Raw genomic sequence first — 7586 nt, forward strand, 5'->3', positions numbered from 1 at the left:
AAAAAAAAAAAAAAAAAAGAAATCTGTCATTCCTCAACCTTCCCCACCCACCTCGAAAGTCTCCTCTGTCCTCTGAAAAAAATGACCAAAATCTTTACAAGGTGCTGAGCAATGGGGCCTCTCCCATTTCCCCACTCTCCTCTCCCGTCTCAGTATTACTGCAATTCATTACCCCTCAGCCATGATGGCCTTCCTGGAAGACCACTCACTTTCCAGAGGTCGTTCCTTAGTCCCTTGAAGGACGTGCCTCATTCCTTCCACCTCATTCAGAGCTCATACACAGGACGTTCTGTCTGCTTAGAAATTGAACTCCCCACCTATGACTTTCATTCATTTAATTCTTAAGGCACCCTTTAGATGTCCTCCTTTCTTCTGGAAGCCTTCCCTGTCTCCCAGACTAAACACTCATAACTTAGGACACATTTCCTTCATGACATTGTTTCACTAGCTGTACTGTAAGCCATAAGGGCAAGGACCTTGTCAATTTTTGCTTCACAGTACATACCTAACACAATGCCTGGCACATAGCAGGTGCTTGAAATGTACTCACTGAATGACCAACTGGGTGAATTAAACAGGATTTAGTGAACAGAGTGAGGGTGGAGTGAGGGAGGAATCAGTACTGACTTCCAGCTTTCAAGCTTGACAGACTCTTGGTGCCACCAAGATAAAAATAACACACAGAGAAGAGTAAGTTTGGGGATTTGGTGAACAGGTGGTGCTAGTGACAACTTTAAGGTAGAAATCTGGGGTATCCTGTAGATAAGAGGGTCTGGAATTTGAGGAAAGGCTGGGCTAGAACTATAAATAATTAGGAAGCCACAATTCCATAGGTAGTTGGAACCCTGGAAGCAGGCAAGATAATTCAGAATGAAAAAAGGGGGCTGAAGCCGACTCCCAGGGAAAAATAACTAGAAATGAGGAGAGTGAAGGAGTCCATGAAAGGCTCATAGAAGGAGTAATAGAGAGGTGAGAGCCCCCTCAGCTGGAGTCCCTTGGGTGTCACTAGACAAAGCATGGCATTCCCAATGGCTCGATGTTCCCCAGCCTTGACTTAGGAGGCCCTTTTCTGTGCAGATAATGTGTCTTAGCAAACAAGTGTCCCTAGAGGTATTAGAATGAGAGGCTGGCCCGTTGAGTCACGTGGAATGAGTCAAAAAGCAAAGTTGAATGATTCTCCTCTATGGACAAATTCTGACCTCTTCAAAAGTGATCCCACTGTGATTCGATTCTGAGGGGTGGACCCTATTAATAGGAACATGGCCTACTCTTTCCTGAGAGTTAATTGCAGGAGTTGTACAGATTTCTCTAGCTCCAGGTGACAGAGAATTCTTATATCACCTTGAATTATATCCCTTAGCAAATGTCAGCAAAGATTGAAGTAGGCAAGCTCTCTGTTTAATATTATTAAATACACAAGTTCAGGTGCCTAAATACACACATCTGTGTATACATGGTACATTATTAAGATGGGTATAGCTATATTTCAACTAGGATTCTCCCATTATCCCACCTTCCTAGTGAATTTTTTTTTTTTTTTTTTTTTTTTTTGAGATGGGGTCTTACTCTGTCACCCAGGCTGGACTGCAGTGGTGCGTGCTCTCTGCAGCCTTGACCTCCTGAGCTCAGGTGAGCCTCCCACCTCAGCCTCCCCAGCAGCTGGGGCTACAGCCATGCACCACCATGCCTGCCTAACTTTTGTATTTTTTGTAGAAATGGGGTCTCACCATGTTGCCCAGGCTGGTCTCAAGCTCCTGGGCTCAAGCCATCTGCTCACCTTGGCCTCCCAAAGTGCTGGGATTACAGGCATGAGTCACTACTCCTGGCCCTTCCTAGTGATTTTACTCTTCATCATGAAGTATATTCTTATCATTTTAAGTGACTAAATAAAGGTAGTGCCTTCTTTAATAATGAGATGGAAATGTGATCTATTCATAACAGAAGGACTCTAATATGGATTCTAATATGGAAGTAGGGCCTTCTGTATGCAGCACTATGTCCATGAAAGCTCCCATTCACCTTGGCTGATGTCCAGATAGAACTTCCTCTGGATGAAAGGCAGGTCTTGGCACTTTCCCAAGTTGGGCAACACTTGCTTGGTCCCCAGTGTTGGTGAAATAATGAGCCAAAGAAGGTCCCCTCTGCCTCTTCCAGCAGGTAGCACAGCCACAGCTCAAGTCTAGTCACTAGACCAATGTTACAAAGACACTTTTCTAACAGTTAGGTTAGAAACAGTGCTTAAACATCAAATATGAAATACGCACACAGTGTAGCCTCAAGTCTGTAAAAAAGAATCCATAGGCTAGGTGTGGTGGCTCACACCTGTAATTCCAGCACTTTGGGAGGCCAAGGTGGATAGAATCGCTTGAGGCCAGGAGTTTGAGACCAGCCTGGGCAACACAGTGAGACCCTATCTTCTACAAAAATATTTAAAAATTAGCCAGGTATGGTGGCACATGCCTATGGTCCCAGATACTCAGGAGACTGAGGAGGGAGGATCACTTGAGCCCAGAGGCTCTAGGCTACTTTGAGTTATGATTGCACCTCTGCACTCCAGCCTGGGCAACAGAGTGAGATCCTGTAAAAAAAAAAAAAAAAAAAAAAAAAAAGGAGAGGCACACCCTGAAAAATTAGCTGCGGTTAATTCTGGCTAGTAGAATCATAGATGGCTTTTAAACATTATTTTTTATAGACTTTTCTGTGATTTCCAAATTTCTTCAATGAGGATATCACCAGTTTTATAACGAAACACTTTCTGATACTGAACTCTCTAGAAATCAGCTATGTACTGAGTTGAGTTGCTAAGCCTACCTTTGGCCCCTGCCATCTCCCTAAGCAGGCCACTGGGGAAGTCTCCCTGGAATGGACATCTGGAATTTGGTCTGTCCATCATCCACGCACCTTCTTTTGATAAAATAACTTTCTCCACTCCCCACTCCCACCCTCTACCCTTAAGTGCTGCCAGTAAAGTTGCCTTGCCAAAGGGCAGTCATGAAACCAAAGCTGGCCGATCCGACTCTCTTCTGGGAATTTGATCTTTAGCAGAGAGACCTAAAGCCTGAAGACAGTTGGAGCTGATTCATTCTGACAGTGCACCCTAGGATACTACACCTTAGTTACTGCCCTGTTCCATCATTTTCAAGTTGGTCCCTGGCTTTTCTTTCGGCCTAAGATCTCCTGCACATCTTTCCAATAAGCTCCCAGTCAGTTACCCAGTTAGTTTCTGTTTCTCGTATTTAAAGAACCCAACTGAGATGACAGCTTGTCCCCTGGATCTACCCACAGACGGCCATTCCAGGCTGACCTTGCAAGTCAGCTGTGGCTCCAGTGGACATTGTCTCAAGCAAGTCCAGCTCCTCCCTGTTAACCCAGATCCAGCTGCATCAGGGCAGTGACCATCCTGAAGGTCCTGTGGGTATGGATCAATGACAGAGACCCACACTAGGGAAAATGGCTGGAAGTCCCCAGGAAGACGCCTACATGAACACTGTCCCTGGAGTCAGAGAGGCTTCGCTGGTGCCAGAATCTCAGAACTTTAGCTTCAGAAAACTCAAGTCATCCAGACAACTTCCTACTCAAGTAGAAAATCTCTGCTATAGCACCCCAGGCAGATGAGTATGGAAGAAATGGGGGCTTGTGTTTGGGTTGAGATGCCCTCTTATTGGTGTAGATAGCCAATATGCCTATGACCAACCACACCAATTAGTGTAATTTTTTCTCCCCCTTTTCTCCCCGGCCCACAAGGTCTTTAACAAATATCTTCCTGCTGAATACGGTGAGGGATAAGGAGGAGGAGGGTGTTCATATATTCTCTTGCAGCTGCACCCAACAGAAGTGAACCTGAGGGTCCAAGTTGCTACAGAGGAAAGGTTGCTTTTGCCTGGTGGGGTCTAAAAGCTCTAGAGCAGTTCAGAGTGTGCTTTCCTTTTGCCTGCAGCAGATCATTCAGATATTGAGAAAGAATCATGTGAATTTTACATACCAAATAAATACATGAATAAGTTCCTCATTAAGATTTGAGGACTAGGCCAGGCATGGTGGCTCATGCCTGTAATCCCAGCTGTTTGGGAGGCCAAGGCAGGCGGATTGCCTGAGGTCAGGAGTTTGAGACCAGACTAGCCAACATGGTGAAACCCCGTCTCCACTAAAAATACAAAAATTAGTCTGGTATGGTGGCACATGCCTGTAATCCCAACTACTTTGGAGGCTGAGGCAGGAGAATTGCTTGAACCCAGGAGGCCAAGGTTGCAATGAGCCAAGATCACGCCACTGCACTCCTGCCTAGGTGGCAAGAGCAAAACTCTGTCTCAAAAACAAAACAAAACAAAAAGATTTGAAGAGTAGATGGGGGTGTTAGGTTGACCAGCCACTCTGATTTGCCCAGGACTGAACCCATATCTGGGATGCAAACTTGCATTTCTTCCTTACAACCTCTAAGGGTAGTAAGGAGTGTGTTTTTGTTTTTGTTTTTTTAGAAACAGGATCTCGCTATGTTGTACAGGGTGGCCTCGAACTCCTAGCCTCAAGTGATATTCCCACCTTGGCATCCCAAAGTGCTGGGATTATAGGTGTGAGCCACTGTGCCTGGCTGGAAGTCTTATTAGAAGTTCTGAATTCTTTGTGACAACTATAGCTTCTTCTCTCTCTTACCATCTCACCTGCACTTGTGTGTTTCCCCCACCTTGCTTTCATCTCACAAATTCTCCAAGAAAAATCATTAGCGGCTCTCTATATTGTTCTTGATGACAGCAGAGACCCCAAATTTTTTTTTCAACTTCACACTGGAGTCATTCAAACATAAGAGCACATTTTCATGTCTACTTAGGAAGAGAAGGACTTGCTTCTTTCGCAGCTGGTGGCCTGATTAGCTTGAGGGAGTTGAAAAAATATCATATTCTTACCACTACCACCACTACAACTGTCTATCTCTTAATAGATGCTTACTTGACTAATGATGATATTTCACATGTAATGAGTGCTTGAGTCTGTGCCCGGCTAATCCTCACAATGACCTCATGAAGTAGGACTATTATTATCCCTATTTTTTTTTTTTCTTTTCTGAGATGGAGTCTCACTCTGTCAGCCAGGCTGGAGTGCAGTGGTGCAATCACGGCTCACTGCAACCCCCGCCTCCCGGGTTCGAGCAGTTCTCCTGCCTCAGCCTCCCAAATAGCTGGGATTACAGGCGCCCACCACCAAGCCTGGCTAATTTTTGTGTTTTTAGTAGAGACAGGGTTTCACAATGTTGGCCAGGCTGGTCTCAAACTCCTGACCTTGTGATCTGCCTGCCTCGGCTCCCAAAGTGCTAGGACTACAAGCTTGAGCCACCACGCCCGGCCAGTTATCATCCCCATTTTGTAGCCAAGAACATTAAGGCAGAGCATTCACACAGGAAGTGGCAGAGCCAGGGCTCTGCGTGGACAGTCAGCGCTTTGTCTTGGAAGAGTAATGATCCTTGAGAAGAAAATTTCTCTTGACTTTGACCTTAAAGATGAAAGAGAAATTGAACTCAAACATTAGGATTTCGGTTTCCCTGCTTCGATCATTATCTGCACACGTAGAGCTGGACTTGCTGCATATTTTTGCTCAGATGGAGTAAAGTGCTTTTCTGCTCCATGACACCCCTGTGTCCTGCCTGCAGCCACCTTGTGATGGGTGGGGCTGCTTCCTACCTGCCCTGCTAGTGATTCACAGCTCCTCTCTCCTCTTGGCAGTAGAAGTTTTGCTCTCTCCCGAAGGAACATTTCTCGCCAAGAATGCTTTCCCTTGCGTGGCGTGGATGCTTATTTTGTAGAGGAGCATCAACTGTCTTTGTCAATGCATACCAACATTTCAGAACAAAACATCGTCACAGAGGAGCGCCATTCTGCCAGGGGTTCTCTGCATGGGGAATGGATTTTCTACCCGAATTTTCTGCCTCCAGCTGGGGTTGCTTTTAAGCAGAGAACATGGAGTCCAAAGCCCTCTTTTTACCTACTGTTCTGTCTGACTCAGCTTTCTAGGGAAAGCTCCCAGGGTCTAAGGTACATTCTGCTCACTGACTCCTTCTCAACTCCCTGCAGGAGCCCAGCAGGGGAACAAGGTGGGGCTCCTGGTGCTAAAAGCTGGAGAGAGGACAAGATCCAGTGTCTCTATGAGTGGTGGGACTGGATGGCCCGAGGAGGAGGAGGGGACAGAAAAGAAGACAGGGGAGTGTGAAACCTGTCTTCTTCATCTCATTTAATGTCTCAGATTTCTTGGTGTCAGGACCACTTGACATCCTCAACAAATATCGAGGATCCCAAAGAGCTTTTTGTTACATAGGTTTTATCTATCAATATGGATCATATTAGGAATTAAAACTGAGAGATATACAAAATATGTATTCATTTAAAAATCAATAACAGTGAACCCATTACATGTAGCACAAATGACATTTTTTATGGGAATCGTGTTTTTAAAAAAACAGAACAGGGGCATTGCTTTACATTTTTACAACGTTTTCTAATGTCTGGTTTCACAGAGGGCAGCTGAAATATCTTCTGCCTTCAATCTGTTGCAATATTTTTTTTGCTTTAAATACAGAAGAAAATCCAGCCTTACACAGATGTGCAATTCATGAAGGAAGGACCTCTCAGACCCCTGAAAGGGTTTTGGGGATCACATGTTGAGACTTGCGGCTTTAATTCAGAGTTCTAACTGCACAGTGCCTCAAAGCCACAATCACTTTGCTTTTCCTAAAGCAATTCAGTCTCACATTGCAGAACTTTGTTACAGAGCTTTTGGGAAATCTGTCCACCCAGCAATTCCCTTCTTTAAAAACTAAACCCCTACCCATGGGGAAGGTTGGGAGGAACTCTGACAGGAATCCTTCTAAAACATGACCTGCCCCTGCTCTGGGTGCAAGTTTCTGCACCAAGAGAGAATCCAACAACAGCTGGGCCAACCAAGTCCTCCCTTCTAGGAACCTGGCACTGGGGGACACGGGCCAAGGGGGCTCGAACACAGAAAGCAAGGCTGCCATTGTGGACCACCCTCTGTAACTGTGGAGCCCTGGGTTCTTCACAGCTTCTGGGACCTGCTCTCCAAAGAGGGTGCTCCTGTTTCCCCCATTCACTAATTTATTATTCCATTCATTCATTCTTATAGTAAATACCTCAAAGGTCATTAGCAACTGTGGATCTGAAAAGAGTAGGAAGTCAAAATTAAAAGTCCAAAATCCAGTTGTGAATAATGTGTGTGCACGCACATGTTAGTGTGTGAAAGAAAGAAGGAGGGGCTGGGTGCAGTGGCTCATGCCTCTAATCCCAGCCCTTTGGGAGGCGAAGGCAGGGAGATCACTGTAGCTCAGGAGCTCAAAACTAGCCTGGGCAACATGGCAAAACCCCATCTCTAAATAAAAATAAATAAAAATAAAAAAAAGAGGAGAGAAGTTTCCCGGTTATAAGTGAAATTTCAAAACTGGGCCAGGCATAGTGGCTCATGCTTATAATCCCAGCACTTTGGGAGGCTGAGGCAGAGGGATCACTTGAGCCCAAGAGTTGGAGACCAGCCTGGGCAACATAGGGAGACCCCTGCCTCTACGAAAAATTTAAAAATCAGCTGGG

This window comes from Colobus angolensis, unplaced genomic scaffold, assembly GCF_000951035.1.
Source record: "Colobus angolensis palliatus isolate OR3802 unplaced genomic scaffold, Cang.pa_1.0 Scaffold121, whole genome shotgun sequence".
Lineage (NCBI taxonomy): Eukaryota > Metazoa > Chordata > Mammalia > Primates > Cercopithecidae > Colobus > Colobus angolensis.